The sequence below is a fragment of the Balaenoptera physalus genome, assembly GCF_965194825.1.
Source record: "Balaenoptera physalus genome assembly, chromosome: 3".
NCBI lineage: Eukaryota > Metazoa > Chordata > Mammalia > Artiodactyla > Balaenopteridae > Balaenoptera > Balaenoptera physalus.
Genome location: NC_138890.1, coordinates 97,411,749 through 97,431,190, shown reverse-complemented (window position 1 = coordinate 97,431,190; position 19,442 = coordinate 97,411,749).

Sequence of the window (19,442 nt, the reverse complement as noted above, 5' to 3'; positions counted from 1 at the left end):
TTTTAAAGTGTTCTATAGGCATATAATATTCTCTGTAAGATATAAAGTTAGAAAATAATATTTTATCCTTAATAATTATATTAATTATTATTGATTTCCTTTAACCACTTATTTTTATATATTGACATAAACAGTTGTATTTCAAAGACTGCCATTCCAATTGTGTTTTTTTAAAGCAATCTTTGCATCTGATGGTCTTTGTTTTATAATTTGACTTTGTGTGGTTTGGTGCATGAATGTTCAAAACTGCCATATCTTAATTATAAAAACTACTAAGATCCCAATATATAATTGATAAAAAACATGAAAAGTCCATTTATAAAAGGGAAAAGAATAAATGCAAAAGTGCATATGCAAACAATGTTAAACCTGACTAATAGCCAAAACAGCAAATTAAAGTGTTCACTTAAAAATATCCATTAACAGGGACTTCCCTGGCAGTCCAGTGGTTAAGACTTTGTGCTTCCAATGCAGGGGGCATGGGTTCAATCCCTGGTTGGGGAACTAAGATCCCACATGCCACAGGGCATGGCCAAAAAGTAAAAAAAAAAAAAAAAAAAAAAAAATCCATTAACAAATATTTATTGAACAACTATTATTTGCCAACCACTGAGCTAGACATTGAAGATACATGAGTTATCAGATACTGTTCTTGTTCTCAGTGTGCAGGTGGAGAATAATAACAGGTAATGTTCAATATATTTTTATTTTGTCTATCAAATTATCAGGTATTAAAAATTATGATGCATAATACTGATAAAGATGCATTGGGCAAGGCATCTTTACAAGCTGATGATCACACTTTTTAGAAGTTTGTCAACATATTTAAAAAGACATAAAATGCTCATACTTTTTAACCCACTTATTGTAATTTCTAGGAATCTTTGCTAAGAAAATAATAAAAAAGAAGTTAAAAGCATGAAAACCAGTTTTGATTATAGAACTGTTTTTTTATAGCAAAATTGTATAAAACTCCAATGTCCAGCTAATAGTGGAAGGTTATATTATGGACTGCAATGATTTTTAAAATGCTTATGATAAATTGCTAAGTAAAAAGTAAAATATGAAATTGTATATGTAATTTCAGCTATGTAGTATAATATATCTGTAAAAAAGATAGAAAATACATTAAAATGATAACAGAAGTTAGATGACAAGTTGTTTTATGATTTAGGTACAAGTATATAGACTTGCCTTCATTTACTAAATGCATCTTGTTGAGATTTCAGTTATGAGGACTGTGATGGAGTCTAGGTGAAGATTTCATTCTGATGAGGGTGGGGAGCATGGCAAAGAGACCACCATCTTTCAGATGTAGTAGAGGCAGAAGCCAGAGTTCAGGGAAGATTCCTTTATGAGCATCCATTGTAAACCTCATTATCTGTGTCCTGGGACAGCAGTGGTGTAGTCTGCTGAGCAGTGAGATGAAGGTACTGTTTTTTATGTAGGCTCAAAGCTGGAATCTCTAGTTTACCTGGAGGTTCTATGGACTATGTAAAATCCTTTAATAAATTTATTTATTTTTTGAACTAGTTAGTCTTCTCTTGTTTCTTACTCAGAACTCCGTTTAATACAATAAAACTTATTTAGTTTTAATCTATTAATTAATGCATCAACTATTTCTTCAGTGCCTACTATGAGATAATTTATGCTGAATCTATTTTATATTAGGAAATATGAAACAGGATAGTGGATAAAGAATAATGGGGGAGGGGAAAACTATTTTAGTCAGGGTGCTTAGGAGTTGAGAAGGAGGTGACATTTGGGCTGAAACCTAAATAATGAGAAAGATGTATGTGGTAGGCAGGATTCTAATATGTTCCCCAAGATTTCTGGCACCTAGTGTACATATATCTTCTTCCAGTTATTCAATCAAACACGAATCTAGATATGGCTGTAAAGTGATTTTGTAGGTGTAATTAGAATCTCAAATCAGTTGATTTAAGTATACAGTGATTATTCATTTGGACCTGACCTAAAAACATGACCCTTTTAAAATTGGACTTAGAGGTCATAGACAGAGGAATTCAGAAATTTGAAATAGCAGAGACATTCTCCTCTGGCCTAAATGAAACAACTGCCACATCGTGGAGAAGCCACATGGCAGGAACAATGGACAGCATGTAGGAGCTGAGAACAGTCCCCAGTTAACAGTCTGCAAGAAAATAGAGACTTTAGTCCTACAACCACAAGGAACTGGATTTGCCAACAACTTTGGAAGAGCACCCTAGGACTTAGATGAGATCATACCTTGGCCAACACTTTGAGTTTAGCTGTGTGACAATGATTGGATTGGCCAAGAGTTGTTCCACTGAGTACAGTGAGAAATGTTTGGATTTGGGGTAGAGCTGATAGGACTTGTTGCCTAGCCATATGTTGGGTATGACTAAAAAAAGAGTTGAAAAGGAGAAATCAAGGATGACTCCTAGGTTTTGGCTTGAGCAATTTGGTGAATGGTGGTGCCATGTACTGAGATGAGAAGGATATGTAGAGGAGCCAGTTTGGGTGAAGGGGCAGAAATCAAGAGTTATATTTTGGTTCTGTTAAATTTTAGATGCCTATTCAAATAAAGATGTCAAGTAGAAGATGGATAGATAAATTTTCAGGATAAGCAAAGAGGTTAAGCCTGGAGATAAAGATTATAGGATCACAGAAACATAGACAAAATTTTAAAAATATGTATAGATCCAAAATATCCAATACAATATTGAAGGAGAAAAACAAAGTTGGAAGACTGACACTACTCAACTTTAAGACTTACTGTAAAGCTGCAGTAATCAAGACAGGGTGGTATTGGTGAAAGAAGACCCAAATAGGTCAAAGGAGCAGGCTAAAAAGCCCAGAAGTTGACTCATATAAACATAATAAACTGATCTTTGATAAAGGAACAAAGGCAATAAGATGGAAAAAAGACAGTCTTTTCAACAAATGGTTTTGGAACAGCTGGACATCTACATGCAAAAATGGAATCTAGACACAGAACTTACACACTTCACAAAAATTAACTCAAAATGGATTATAGACCTAAATGTAAAATGCAAAACTATGAAACCCCTAGAAGATAACCCAGGGGAAAATATAGATAACCTCAGGTTTGGTGATGACTTTTCGGTTTGTTTGTTTTTTGTTTACTTTTTTTAGTAAGAGCTGAGCTGAATGAATTATGGTCACCAGGCAACTGGAGTGTGGAAATAGGTTTGTATATTTTTGGTATATTTTTCACTCATTATTGATTCACTCATTAAACAAATATAAATTAAGTATTTGTGATGACGTTTTAGGTACAATATCAAAGCATCATCCATGAAAGAAATAAATGATAAGTTGGACTTCATTAAAATTAAAAATTCCTGCTCTTTGGAAGATACTGTCAAGAGAATGAAATGACAAGCCACAGACAGGGAGAAAAACATTTGCTAAAGACATATCTGGTAAAGGACTATTGTCCAAAATATACAAAGAACTCTTAAAATTCAACAATAACAAAATGAGCAACCCAATTAAAAAATGGGCCAAAGATTTTAGTAGACATCTCATCAAAGAATATATACAGATCAGGGAAATGCAAATTAAAACAACAATGAGAAACCACTACATACCTATTAGAATGGACAAAACTAGAATGCTGACAACACCAAATGTTGGCAAGCACGTGGAAAAACAGTAACTCTCATTCATTGCTGGTGAGAACACAAAACGGTACAGACACTTTGGAAGAAGTTTGGCAGCTTCTTACAATACTAAACATGCTCTTATCATACAATCTAGCAATCATTCTCCTTGGTATTTACTCAGAGGATTTGAAAATTTATGTACACACAAAATTATGCACACAGGTGTTCACAGCAGCTTTATTAATTTATAGTTGCCAAACCTTGGCAACAACCAATGTGGACTTAAAGTAGGCAAATGTATAAATAAACTATGGTACATCCAGATAATGGATGTATGTATCAAACTATTCTGTATGATATTATAATGGTGGATACATGTCATTATAAATTTGTCCAAAACCGTAGAATATACACACCAACAGTGAAGTGAACCCTGATGTAAACTATGGACTTTGGGTGATAATTGCATGTCAATGTAGATTCATCAGTTGTAACAAAGGTACAACTCTGGTGGGGAACATTGATAATGAGGAAGGGGTATGCATGTGTGGGAATGGGGGTATATGGGAAATCTCTATTCCTTCTGCTCAATTTTTCTGTGAACCTTAAACTGCTCTAAAAAATAAAATCTGTTAAAAATATGTATAGGCAAGAGCCTCTGAAGGAAGTAGGTCTGGTTTTGCTACTTCTTAGTAATCTGTGGAGCTGGAACCTAGTTCTAATTATCAGACTTCTTTGGAATGTGAGGTGAGGTACCTAATACCAGTTTGTTTTTAACTCTGGGGCCAAGTTATTTATTCTTGAACAGAAGAAAACTTTCACTTGCAACTTCAATACATTGGTATTGTAGGAATCAATTTTAAAGTCATTTGCTCCCCTTACTGAATTATTTGGTTTAAGGAAGATAAAAATTCCATTAATCCATTAATCACACATAGATAAACTGCAATGTATTAGCTAAGATGTAAGTGGGGTTCACTGCAGCCCTTCTGAGTTTTGGTGCCCCCACTCTTCCCTTTAGATATTTGGGATGCACTCTGTGACTGTGATCATATGTTTGTGGACCAAGTGAGAGAACCTTGCCTAATGATTTACTAAATATGAAGTGAAGTTTATTTCTTATTTTTAAAGTAAAAATAAATCTAAGTGAGAAGCTTTGGTATTTTCTTCCTGCACTCCTATGGATCATCTCGCTCAACTTTAATGAGGAAAAGTATGGAAAAGACTGGCAGCAAATGTGGCTGGGAGATCAAGTAAAATGAGATTGGAGAATTGTTCATAGAATTTGGCAAAGATAAATGTGTTGGTGACCTTTAGGAGCCACTCAATAGAGTAGAGTGGAGAGAGTGGGAGGAGATAGTGAGAGAGGTATAATTTTTGATAGGGAGACTTTCTGTAAATAAGTGACCCAATAAGCTAGACCAGGTGTGAGAGTGTCAAGGATTTTATTTTTTAAACATGTGTGAGATATATGTACATATGTGTACGGATGGTCCTTGGCTTACGTAGGTTCAAGATTACAATTGTTCGACTTTATGGTAGTGTGAAAGCAATACGCATTCAGTAGAAACTGTACTTTCAATTTTGATCTTTTGCAGGCTAGTGATATGTGGTGTGATACTCTCTCCTGATGTTGGGCAGTGGCAGCAGCCACAGCTCCCAGTCAGCCACACGATCACAAGGGCAAACCACCGATGTACTTACAGCCATTCTGTACCAATACAACCATTCTATTTTTCACTTGCAGTAAGGTAGTCTATAAACTACATGAGATCTTCAACACTTTATTATAAAATAGGCTTTGTGTTAGATGATTTTGTCCAATTGTAGGCTAATTTAAGTATTCTGAGCACGTTTAAAGTAGGTTATGGGATAGGGAGGGTGGGAGGGAGGGAGACGCAAGAGGGAAGAGATATGGAGATATACGTATATGTATAACTGATTCACTTTGTTATAAAGCAGAAACTAACACACCATTGTAAAGCAATTATACTCCAATAAAGATGTTTAAAAATAAAATAATGTAGGTTAGGCTGAGCTGTGATGTTTGGTAGGTTAGGTGTGTTAAATGAATTTTCGACTTACAATACTTTCAACTTACAGTGAGGTTCATCGAGATGTAACACCAACATAAGTTGTGGAAGATCTGTACTAATAAGTTGCATATAAATTACTGTTTTCTATAGTTTTGGGGGTGATTTGATCCATTCTCAGGGGCAAAAACAACCTGGAAAACAAGTATTTTTCACCATGACAATAACATGGTTCATATTCCTGTGGCATCATCTCAGGAACATGCTGGCACTGTACCTTAACTACTGCTAGAAAGAATAGTGTGGGTTGGCAAACCTTCTCCAATGGTAAAGTTGTAATATACAAAATAGCCCCATCCTTGGTCAGCTGGTTTGAGGGCATTTTGCAGCTAATGGTAGTGAAATTGACTGGAGGTGGTGCTATTCCAAACCAGAGAGAAGTAATCCTGAGCTTCTTCCCTTTGGAGGTGGGTATCTGTAACAGCTGCTATTCTTTTTCTGGTTTAAAATGATTTCTCCTCTGTTATTGCTACAGATTTGTGTGTGTATTTCATTTATTCACTGTAACACTTTGGCAGACTCCATTTAACCATTTGGAGTCAGTGGGGAATGTTCATATATATAGTTCATACAATAGAAAATTGACAGGTATACAAATATGGCACTAACTTGCATCATATGCTGAAATAGAAATTAAAGCTGTAAATTTAGTCATTTGAAGATCTAGAAATTACTTTTCAGATATTTAAAAAAGCTATACAGTATTGTAGAAAATAGAACAATTGCTATACTGTAGAGGCAATTATTAGATAGAAAGAAATTCACTTATTGTTTTAAGTCAATTTCTTGCTTTAAGTTAAGCAAGAAGAATGTTCAGAAAGTGAACACAATAATAGGACTAACGTATAACTTGGGAATGAGCTCTTGAAACAATGAATTATAGTTAGATCAACCCTTTTATTTTTCTTTTTTGTCTATTGTATGGCTTTACTGGTTAGTGATATCACCCCCCCCTAAAAAAAAGGTAAAGAGAGGAGAAACAAATAGAAAAGAGTTTGAATAAATAGCAAATGGAAAAACATATTCCCATTTAGATAAACTTTCATATAGAGGATATCCTAAACATGCCTTTATGTATTCATGTCAAAATTCTTAAAATTTTCAAAACTCCAAGACCTCTCATTATGATTTTATGATACATATCTTGATATAATAAAATATATAAAAGTGAATATTACATTAAAATGAGCCTTGAGGTTTATTTTAATGTACCATAGCTAGAAGCTAATACTATATCTCACCTCATTTGCTTGCTATTGCCTATTCAAAACTGTTGCCTTAACAGAACATCAGACATAGTAGTGACTGAACTTGAAGTATAAAAGTATTACGAGTGAATGCATTGATGAGATTAGCCAATTGAGGGTGCCATCCAAGAAACAGTTTCTAAATATGTTGCTGAGAGACTTGGGGTTACTGGGGTGTAGAATTAAGAAGTCATGAATAAGTGTGAGTATAACTTAAGAAAACTGAAGCCTCAGTCAGCTGTACTCTTCCGCAGCCAAAAGAAAATGAGATTAACAGATAGGGAGGTTTGCTGAGAGCCTAGAAAATAGGAGCTCAAACTTTCTGTTTATCTGTGCCTTGGGAGGGGAGAATCCTTACAACCACCCAAGCATTCTGATCTTCTTGCACACCCACCTCTACTTCAGGGATGAATACTGTTCCATCACAGCTCCGTGGCTCACTAAGCAGTGAATCTTCTTATTCTCATTTTAAAATTGTCAAGCAAAAGTTTGTAGATTTAATTATAGAATTTTTATCAGGGAGATAAATAACAGATCCTCTGTAAACCAACATCAAATAAGTTAATTAAATAATTCAACAAATATTTATGAAGCATCTGTTTTATGTCTGGGTGTAGATCTATATTACTCAATGAAATAAGCATAATCTCTATCTTCATGGAGCTTAGAAAATATTCTTTCTCATTAGTGGTTATTTATCATTATTAAAAATTTTTGACACAATGCTTTATTTATTTGGACTTATTTAAATTAATTTCTTTTTTATCTGGACTCATATAATTTGCTTAGCACATTAGTTACCCTAACTTAGGTTACTCTGTGAGCAATGTCCAAAAGTAAGTTTTGGGAGATGCAGGTGAACACAGGATTCTTGACTGAATGTCCCCCAAGTGTTTGTACAGAACACAGATGTCTGCACGACCAGCTTGGCACTTCAGTGACATCTCTGCCTTCTTTCTTCCTGCCTGAAACAAATGATATTTTTAGAAGTGATCATGAGACAAGATTTCAAATGAAGTCTGTCAAAAAGTGAAAATGATCCTCATGCCACTATTTCTGAGTAAGGATAATGTAAGGGAGAGGTATTGATAGTCACATTTCTTACACAAATTAGAATAAATACATATAAGCCCCATTTAAAGTCATCTAATTTGGTTAAAAAACATATGCTATTTCTCCATTTATAAATCAAAGCACAAATGTTTTTCTAAAAGAGTTCTTCAGAACAACTTTGTTTATAATGTCAGATATTTTATTTGAAACATTCTTTTTTTAACTCAGCTAAATATTTCAAATAATTTTCATTTTTTAAGTAGGTGGAAAAAGTTAAATATTAGTTAAATATTGAAGAAACCATATTGAACTAAACTAGAAAGATAAATAGTAATGAAAACTTCTAAGAAAAGCAAATGATTTAGAATATAATTGATTTTGGAATTATTGATATCAACTCAAAATATCAAAATCCATGAGGTATTTTAAAAAATGATTCCATATACGTTTTTCCAGAACTATTTATTTTTGTAGCCTCTCAACCTTGAGAATGGTACATATTTAGTAGTTTAAAAATTTGATCCTTTATGTATAAATGGGCATGAAAAATAAGACAGAAAGCATATATGAATTGGGAATATTTAATTTTATTACATATGTTGAGTGTTAAAATTTGTTTTCATGTTTGAGTTCAAATATTTAAATTTTAAAATTCTAATTTTATATTGAGGCTTGCTCTAAAAATAAAACAAATCTATATTTTACAAATATAAATCTGTGAAAATAAATTCTGATTCTGTAAGTAGTTACTTAGATCTGGGCGCAAATATGAAAAGACTTTAAAATAGTTGAGTTTATCCATAGTTTTCTGAAAGCTGCACTTTCTAATCTTGAACTGCTGCATTAGGGCCTCTGCATTCACATTTGTAGTTTTCATTTCAACAACAGATCCCAGTTCAGATCGTCCTTAGGGCAATCATGCCAGTGATTTGGGTGTTCTGGTGCCATGCATCACTGCATGCCTTCCAGTGCCTTTCGTCACATCACTCTTTTCTAGACTCTCACCTTCCACTTCCCAGCCTGGGATGCCCTCCTCTCTTTGCTTTTGTTTCAGGTCCTAGCCCAGATCAAGTCACATTTCCTTTTAGGAGCTTCTCTTGGTCTTATCAACTCAAACGATTTTACTTTCTTTGATGAGTAAAATAAAAATTTTCTACAAAAATTTCTGTAGAAACTTTTATTATCACTACTGATTTAGAATTTGGCAGAAGTTGTACCTATTGATTTATATGTCCTAGCTTCTGAAATTAAATATTTACCACTAAGAGTCTAATAAATTGTTCAGGGAAGTGAGAGCCTGTAGTGTTAGTGGCCTGAAGAATCTAGTGCTGAGGAGGGGTTAGCTGACTCAGCTTCCAAGACATTTCTCTGCCTTCTCCAGAGATTTCTAGGGTCTAGACTAAGCTGTGCTTTGCAAATTCAGTTGTATCTACTGCATGGTTAGAACTGGAAAAGAATATTCTTGTTTTAATTTCCACATAACTTTTTAAAGTTATAACAGAGTAATATCATGATATAGGAATATTAATTTTAGTTCAGAGATATAATAGAACACGACTTATCCATCAACAAAAATTTCTATGTTTATAATTCCCCTGCAGTTTTTCCCCTGGGGGCAGTTGCATCATTAGCGGGGCAGATGAGAAGTGGGGAGATGGATGTTAAGAGTGGTGGAAAAGCACGACAGCAGCTCCGGTTGCCGCTTCTCTCCCTCACAGTCCTGTTATGGTGCCGCTTGGTGCTGATTGCTATGGTTTTAAGGGTGCTGCATAGACTTCAGAATGTTCTGACTTGGACTGAATCCTCTGAGAGCGGCGCTGGAGGCTAGGACTTGAGCGAGGCTGTTTATTTGTGAGGTGATACCAGGATTCAAGAGTAAGGGAGTAGGGAGAGTAGAGAAGAGAAGTCAATGTACGCGTGTTATTACGGAGATTACTGCCTCAGGCCACGGGGCCTTGAACTATGAGAAGTCTATCTGGGAAACAGGAGGTTGGAGATTTTGCTACTGAACAGGGATCACGGTCCGATGTGCATAGACACATAATACAGCACCGGCTTTTGAGGAAGAGCTTTATTGCGAGGTCGACAGGCAAGGAAACAGGAGGCAAGGGTCTCAAATCTGTCTCCCAGATCCAGGGTTTGGGGCAAAATTTAAGGGGTTAGGGGACTCTCAAACTTGGAAGCTAATTGTCTAGTCTTGAATCAGTCCATATAAGCTAGTCGGGCTTCTGGAAGCCAGATTTTCTTTACTGAAGGACTTTTCGCTTCGTAAAGGGCTCCAGTGGCAACATTTCTATTCTTAAGCTCTGTAGACTGAAGGTTCTTGGTTCTGGGGTCATCCTGGAGACATGGGTTCCTGTCTTGTGCTTGTGCAGTGCTGTCGCTATAAAATAACTCAAGGTTTGATTAATCGACAACCTTTGAGGAGGCAAAACCAGGTTAAGCTGGCCAGTTTCACTTTCGTCCATCCGATCCTGTCCTTTACAGCTTGAAGCTTGCCCTGGGTGCGTTAACTCCCTGTGCCTTCTGGGTTTTGCTTGCAGGTAGATTTGGTGCACTCCCACAGTGGGGGGAAGATTCGGGGCTTGGTAGGAACCGGGAAGAGTCAGGTGTCTAAACTCTGTCCCACAGCTCTAGGTTAAAGGGAGATGTGACACAGCCCAAGAGATGTTTGCTGGGTATCCCACTGAAGAAAGCAACAGTTTCAGATTGATGCCCTGGGAGGGAACTGGCCCAGTCAGGTATATTTTGGATGAAGGAAAGATTGGGAGCAGTGGTTTTTAATCTGGTCTCCTTGGACTTCCTGTTGAAGGAGTGGAACAAAGGAATAAGTTTAGATCTTCAACCCCTCACCTTCATTCAACCAAATGGGTTTGGTTCAAGTTTATCTATTGTACATATTGAGCTTCTGAATGAGACTTTGTTCTGAAGCTAAGAAAAGATTTGAAAATCACAGAGTGGTAATTAAGAGTGTGGACTTAGGCTACAAGCCTGGGCTCCACCACTTAGCAAGTATCTGAATGTTGGGGAAGTTACTTAAGCCGCAGTTTTCATGTGGCATGACATTTAATTGCCTCACAGGCTTGTTGTGAAGATGATTTGGGATAATGTGTAGAAAGGGCTTAGCCCAGGGCCTGGCACAGCGTTAACCCTGTAATTAGCTGGATAAGAAGCTTTGAGCAAGAGAGACAAATGGCCTGGGAACCTGAGCAGGAGGCCATCAAAGCAGGTAAAGAGGAAAGTAGAAATTTTACTACGAGGAGCTGCACACTTTGCCTAGGAATGTCACTGCTTATGGGTGTCTAAGCATTAGAGATACTGAAGAATTTGAAGCTTGACAAAGTCAAAGTCCATAATTTATATGTACTTTGTAAACTTTGTAAACTGTACAGCCTTTTAATGAAACTGTTGGATTCACTTGCTTTCTTCCAATATTATAATCATTTTAAAGATAAAATCTCTGCACATTTCTTTGCAGAGCTGTATGTTTATAGCTGGTGGAAAGAATTCCTTTTGGTGTATGTTGATGGTTATACAGCTATTCCATAATATTGATTAAATCTTTTGGGCTCTGAATATGTATTTGGCATACTAGCTTTCATTTTATACCAATTGTAATCCCCTCTGAACCAAATTGGAAGATAACTTAATATTCTACGTATGTAAACTCATTTGGACAAAATAGCTAAAAAAAGACATTATTTTTTGAATACTGAAAGCAGACCTAAATATTGAATGTTGCTTGAAAATTTTTATTTTTCTACTTTGATCTTTGAATGTTCCTTTTGTTTTTCTCAGACTTTGGGATAGTAGCCATAATTCCAATTTCCTAGCTTTCATGTGTTAATTTTAAGTTTCTTTTATAAGGAAGTAATGCACTATTAAATTTAAAGGAAATTTTTAAATATCTTCCTTAAATGGTACAATATATATAAAATAAATTGAATTATAAACTGTGTTTTCATTAAATAAATTAATATGCATATGGTTAACCATTTATTTCTATAATTAGGGATGGTTTTATAAATATTGAAGAGCTGTGTTGCTAGTTGATAACAGAGTTCCTCACTCTTCTATATTATCACAAAGTCTCACATAATATGTTTTGCTACTACATGTATGCATCTATGCAGTAGTTTTAAATATATGTTATCTCATTAATACAACAATTCTATGCAGTTTGTATTATTTCACCCATATTTACAAGAGGAAATTAAGTCACACAGAATAATTAACTCAATGTCACACTGATAGTTTGTGACAAAGAAAAAATTAGAACCTAAGTCTGTTTGACTTCTGAGCAATAATTGTGATACATATCTCTAACAGAGGAGGGATTCAATTTGTAAGCCAACTTCAATATTTTTTGAGGTCATTTGTTATAGCCATTCAGCCTAAATGAACATCCTCTTACTTTATTCCCAACTGATTTTTTGTACGAAAAGAAATCTCAGACCATTCAGTATACCAGCTTGGGGACAAGTTTTAGATCCAAACATGATAAGCATATTCTGTATTTCACTTATTCATTATATGAGTATCTGTTAAGTACCTCCTGCCTCAGGACCTGTGTGATGGCTGGGAATATGACAGATGAGATACAAGATTTCTAGCAAGGGATATGGATAAGAAAGGAATCAGACCGTTGTACCGTAGGTGGGAACTGTTATGATAGAGAAATAGTGTGATTGTCAGAGGTATACAAGGATGAGACAGGCTATGAAAAATCATTTTCCAAAGGCAGCAATAGTGTAATGTGGGTGATTCAGCAGTGTCTATTTGAGGGGACATAATGAGTGTCCTGGGGGGTGGTCTCACCATGGGACAGTTTACAGGTTCAGGAAAATAATGGGGCAATGATTCATGGCCAATCCAAGGGTGTTGATGGAAGGCAGTCACCAGATGGCAGCTAGATCAGCGAAGATGTTTCTTTATCGCAGGATAGGTGATGGGCAGTTTGTAGGCTTTGCTTCTACTTGCACAGGCTTCCCTGGTGTGAACTCTGGATGGGGCTGATTTTCTTCTTCCCACATATGTGCTCTCCCTACCCCCACCAGATTATTAGTGTCTTGTTCTAACTCACAGCCCAATTACCCTTTCCCTCTTAGCCAGATTAATCTCACCTGGCCTCCTGGAGAAAGGCTCATCTGACTTTTCCTCACACTCTTTCTAGACTATTTTTATGACAAAAACACATCAGTGCTGAGCTTCCTTCAGTGTCTCTCCTTCAGACTCAAGGAGCTTTTTTTTCTGTCAACGGAAACATGCATCTTGCAAATCAGAGCCTTCATGTTCAAACTCTGGTTTGTAATAATGGTTTCAGAAGCCTATTTTGTGGATGCTTCTGATGGGTACTAGAGTAGAAGGAAAGAGAAACAGAACTATATGATTTTTTTTTTAATTTTAGGGAAGTTTTTCTTGTATGCAATTTAAAAAACCAAGTTGTTTTACAAGTCTTCTGATGAAATATGGTAGTCGCTTGCTCCACCCCTCACCGCTCTCAAGTTTTTCTCTGTAGATGCAATCATTTTCAACACCTCCAGTTAGTTCTTTTGGCATTTACCTCTACATTTCAAAATAACATGCTTGATTTTCAGTGTTACATATTGTGACGGGCAGAATAATGGCCACCAAATATGTCTACATTCTAATCCCCAGAAACAGTGAGTATGTTGCTTGGGGCAAGGGGCAATTAAGGTAATGGATGGAACTGCAGGTGCTAATCCTCTGGCCTTAAAATAAAGAGTAACCTGGGTTATCCAGGTGGGTCCAATGTAATCACAGCTTCCTTTAAATGTGGAAGAGGGAGGCAGGAGAGTCAGTGTTACGATGATGCGCTGTGAGAAGGACTCTCTGGCCGTTGCTTGCTTTGAAGCTGGGGGAAAGGGGCAGCATCTAGAAACTGGAAAAAGCAAGAGAACAGATTTTTCCCTAGGACCTCCGGGAAAGGCCGCAGACCTGCTGCTCACGTTGGTTTTGTCCCAGTGTGATCCATTTTGGACTTCGGACCTCCAGAACTGTAAGATACTCAATTTATGTTGATTTAAGCTGCTAAATTTGTGATAATTTGTTTTACCAGTGATGGGAAATTAAAGTAGGTATTAGCAGTGAATTTTTTATTATGAAAGAAAGATTTAATCATTTCTGCTCAATTTTTCTGTTAGGGATATGTCACAATATTGGTTGTATTTAAATTCAGTCCTTACATTTTTAGGGCCATTTCATACTTTTCGCAGGTGAACCATATAATGTTTTGGTCAAATGCTGATTTTCTCTGTAGTAATCGCCACAGTTTTGTTTGCTTTGCTTTTGAAATACCAGTAGCTTTTGGAGAGAAGGTAAGTGAGAAATACTTTTTTGAGACCTGGAATGTGTGAAATCTTTGTGTTACCTTGATGTTTGACAGATAATTGGCTGGGTACAGAAATCTATATTGGGAAAAGGGATATTTTTACACCATAATTTTGAATGTCTTGCTTCACTTAATCTGTCTCTTTTGCTTGTAACCTTTAAATAATGATATAGAACACCTATAGAATGGAATATAGAGTATTTATGTGTTGTATAACAACTTTAAAGTGACAGTAGTTTAACCACTAGTTGGGTCAATAAATAGTACAATGCTGGCTCCAAAGAAGTCCCTGTATATCCCTTAGTGATTTTACCAACTTCTCCTTTGAAGGTAGTTCCTTGTCTGATACTTTTGATAATCACTTTCTTGCTTTTATTTGTATTTTTACTACCTATGAGTGCTTCTCTATGTAATATATTTCAGTTTTGTCCCTTTTTGAGCTTGAGACTGGTAAAAAATTGATTATAATAATCATTTGTCTCTGTTCTTTGATGAATATTATGACCATTAGATTTATCTATGCTATGAGTAGCTGCAGTGCATTTCATCCATTTCATTACTGTGAGTGTGTGCCATGGCTTGATTAGACCACAATTTTTTTTTTTTTTTTTTTTTTTTTTTTTTTTACTGTTGAGCATTTTGGATTTTTTCATGTCCATCTGCCTTGTAGCTTCCAAAAATTCTGTTTACTTCTTTCTTTCTGTTGTCCTTTCTTAATTGTCTATCTTAAATTAAACCCCTTAAGCCTTTTTTTTTTCTTTGAAATGTTTCTTTCGGTTTCATAGATGAGGAGGGAAAGGGCTGGGAGGTAAACCTTATTTTTTAAATAAAGCCAGAATTCGATTATTGTAAATATATTTCTATACACTTGAATTCTCTGGTTCTTTTTGCTGTTCATAAAACCAAACCGATAACCTTGGGAATATGTTGACTCCAAGTTTTGCAAGACCTAAAGTTAGAATTTGGTTAAGCAAGATCATTTAGTGTGTTTGATATGGGGATTCTGCTGTACAAAGAGAATGGAAGCTGCATCCATAAGAGGCAGGGCAACCACAAATTATTTAACACTTGCCTTTGAATTTGTAGTATTTTCATCCTCCAGTATAATTTTTCCTTAATGTTATCCAAGAAATGTTACCTGGAATCATCCTTTGTCCATGAAAAAATACATTCTGCAATGACAAATATTAAAAAATTGAATAGTTTGTTTCTCTTTGCTTTTCTCTGACCTGCAATGTATTTCAACATCTTCTGCTTTCATTGAAAGTGATCACTGAACCCTCAACAGAGCTGAGCATACACAATGGCCAGTGGATATTCTGGCCCTGGGTAGTAATGATATCTGAGTACAGACCCAAATAGAGCAATATTTAAAAAAATTGTACAAGATTGTTTATTGTTCCTAGGCAGTAGCACACAGCAAAAGGGAGATTATAGGTAATTAAATACAAGTGATTAAAAACACATGACTCTCTTGTTAAGTATAATTGTATCACATGTAAGTTGAAAATTTTATTTTGAAAAGAAAAACCTAACTATTTTGAAAGCTCCTTTTTAATGCCGGTCATGACCTTGATGATTACACAGTTTAAGAAAGCGTGTTTTTCTGTGTAAGGAGTGTTTTTTCCACTGGATCATTAAAATCACTGTAAAAACATGTTTTCCTTTTTCAGATTATATGGGATAATGGCAAATAGAACTGCCTTATCATAAACTTCAGTGGTTAACTGAAGAATAAGTTTGAATTGCAGAAAATGTGATGCCTATCGTTTGTAGGAGTAGATGTTTTTTAATTAAAAATATACACAAATAAAACAGGTAACTTAAGGAAGAGGGAATCTTTCAAGCTAGGAACTTTACCTGTGATGTAGTGGTGTTGCAAAGACCATTTTCACGGAGTCTCAAACTGATCTGGAAAAGAAAGTATTCTATTGTCTCTTATTTACAGGGAATACTTCTATAAGGAGTGTTTGTTACTTCTATAAGAAAGACAGTCATCATCTTTGAATACAAATGAAGAATTTTGAGATGATTTTTAAAGCAGAAATCTTTTTTTCTTGGAATGTTTTAATTTCCTCTAATAGGATCCCTGCTAGAGCTCAAGTCTTGATAGTTATTTTTCTTTTTTTCCTTTATCATTTTGATAAATGATTCAGCATTCCTATGGAGAACAGAAGGTGGCACTCTTCTATCTTGTGATATTTTCCACTTGAGTGTTTAACTCTTCGCTGTTAAGATTCAGAGCAGCACACGGTTGGCAAGTTGATTGTTTCTTTGTGGTTAATGACCACTTTTTCACTTATCAAAAGGCAGGGACACATTCCATGAAGTGTAATATGGAATATGAGGAACCAACTGTCATTGGCAATTCAATACTAAACAGTGGTTAAAGTTTGACAAGGTCCCTGACAGTTTACTTGCCCATGTGAGCAGCTTGTCTCCTGAATGATTTTTCTCTTCATTCTGTTTTATAGACATGGGTTATAAAAAACACGGTTTATAAAAAACATTTAGGTGTACAAGAGCATTTGGAAAAGATTTGCTCTTACCAGTTTCACAAGTACTGAAATTGATGGTTGATTAAATGAGCATGTAGTGATGTAATCTGTGACCTTTCAGTCAATTCTCGAGTTAAACTTCTTTTTGAAACTTAAATCTTGTTTTATTTTCTTGTACTCGGTATCTAATCTCAGCTAGTTTATGTGGGTAAAGTTGAGGTTACCTCATAGACGGCAATAAATATCAATTTGATTGCTTTCCTTTGTATTTGTTATACTCTTTCCCAAAGGCATGAAAGCAGTTAGATACTCATCAAGTGTTGTCTAAGTGATGCTACGTTTTAGTTAATATATTCTATTTTTTTTAAGGGTGTTTGATTATGTATATAAAACAGCCAGCAGATTTTCCTAGTGTACATTTCAGCTTCATTGTCATCTAATTTTTAAAATTTAATTTGCTTCACCTTTTATATTATCAGCCCAAACTAGTATATTTGCATTATAAACACCACTGTCCTGTTAATAGTATAGTTTCCTGTCTAAAATTGCAGTCATATGACTGTTCTATTTTCAACATTCTGTCTGGCATCAGTGTAGAGCCCCAGACCTGGCTCTGCTAACTTTATTAGATACGGTCTTTGGAAGGTTGCCTCCAGCTAAAGATGATTAGCTGTATGGGTGTCTGACACAAAAGTCTACCTTTCACATACCAGGTAGTTGTGGTATTTCAACCATTGTACTCACCCTTATTAGCTAAACAATGTAAGACTCAAGCCTTGTGCCCTTGTAAAAGCACATCTATTAAGGACACAAACCAATGTTCACTATCAAAAAGTGTTCGCTCCTTTATAGGAAATGGATAAAAACAAATGAAATTTGTTCTGGATGGGGAGATACTGGGCTAGATTGAAACATGAGAATAAGCTCATGGCTAGTAATACACAGGAAAGGAGCAACAAAATGTGGTTCTAATAACCATGCCCAGAGCGAGCTGCTTGGATGTCATGATATACATCTGTCTCCTATCTCTCCTTCGTACATTGATAAACTACAGAAAGAAGAGTTCATAGAAATAACAATTAGATGACTGCCCTATACAGACCCCTTACAGAATCTGGTTCTGCAGAGTAATACAGTTGTGTGACTGAATCTTTGAATTGGGAATTTGAGAGCTACAGAGTCTAGGTACCACTGTGTAACTTTTCATTATAATGGGACCTGGGGCATCTATGCAGGGTAAGGACAGATTTTCCCCAATTAGAAGGCCAGGGATTTGTTTTGCAGGGACTTGGGAAACAGATCAAGGCTGTGTAGCTGGTAGTCATGGTACACTTTGCATTGGTCTAGCAGCAGCAGTTGCAGCAGCCTCCAGGAATAAAGTCCTGAGGCCTAGGAAAGCTTAATATAAACATTGATGTTCTATATCAGGGTCAACAAACTTTTTTGCCAAGAACCAGATAGTTAAGAGCTTAGTTTTTCTGGGTCAAGAGGCAAATCAAGGCTATTAAGTAGGTATAGTTGTATAACCATTTACTATGTAAACATTTCAACATGTAAAAATCATTCTTTGTACATAGCCTGTACAAAAATGGGCAGCAGGCTTGATTTGGCCTGCGGGTCATAGTTTGATCATACCTACAGGATCCAAACTTTTTGTACTATATCTACATTATTTTTAATAATTCAGGCTAGCATCCAAAATACTGGGTTGGTTGGAAATATAGGAATGCCAATATTCTTAGAGCTCTACTGTTTGAGTTTATAGAACTATAGCTGATCAGACAGAAGAAAATGTTGATTTGGTTGACTTGTCTGCACTAATAAAGACAAAATTACATCTGGTAAACATAAAGTGAGGTCCTCAACAATCAAATGGCATTTATTTATTATGGAAATGTCAGAAGTCCCACTACAGAGAAGGAATCATTGTAGCAGATAGTTACTGATATTTTACAATTTCATTGCTTGGGAAAGAACTTGATTTAGTTTAATAAATCATTCAGGAAAATAAAAATACTATGTATCAAAAAGAAAAAAAAAATAAAAGCATAGTTCAGGAATAAATCCTGTCTTTTAGTTACAAAGGCTCTGTAATGATTCCCTGGTCAGTACTAAGCCTTTGAGAATTTGGCTATGTACTTGGTAGGAAAAGTTCCAACAGATGGGCTAAAAGCCTTGTCTAGCAGTTGAAAGAGTCGTTAGCCCAAAAGGAAATCAGGTCATCCAATCAGACAAATCCATTCTCGTGAGGTCCTGCTCAATTGCTTCTCTGGGTGGCAGATAATCATCAGGCCACATGGGTGCTTTTAATGTCTGGCTGATAACTTCAGGAAGAGTTCAGTAAGTTTTGTCAATTACACTTGAGCTAAATCTTCCACCGTTGCCATGTTTCATTTGTCTAAATATCATTCCATATTGGGAAATAAGGCTTACAATGGTCAGTTTCATTTGCCTTAGAGTTCCTATGGCTATGAGATGTTACACACCTTCCGTTTGTCACCTATGGGAGATGATGATTCTCTCTTGATATCATGAACAATCATTCATGATCTCAAGATACTTCTCCATTAGTTTCATCTCATGAA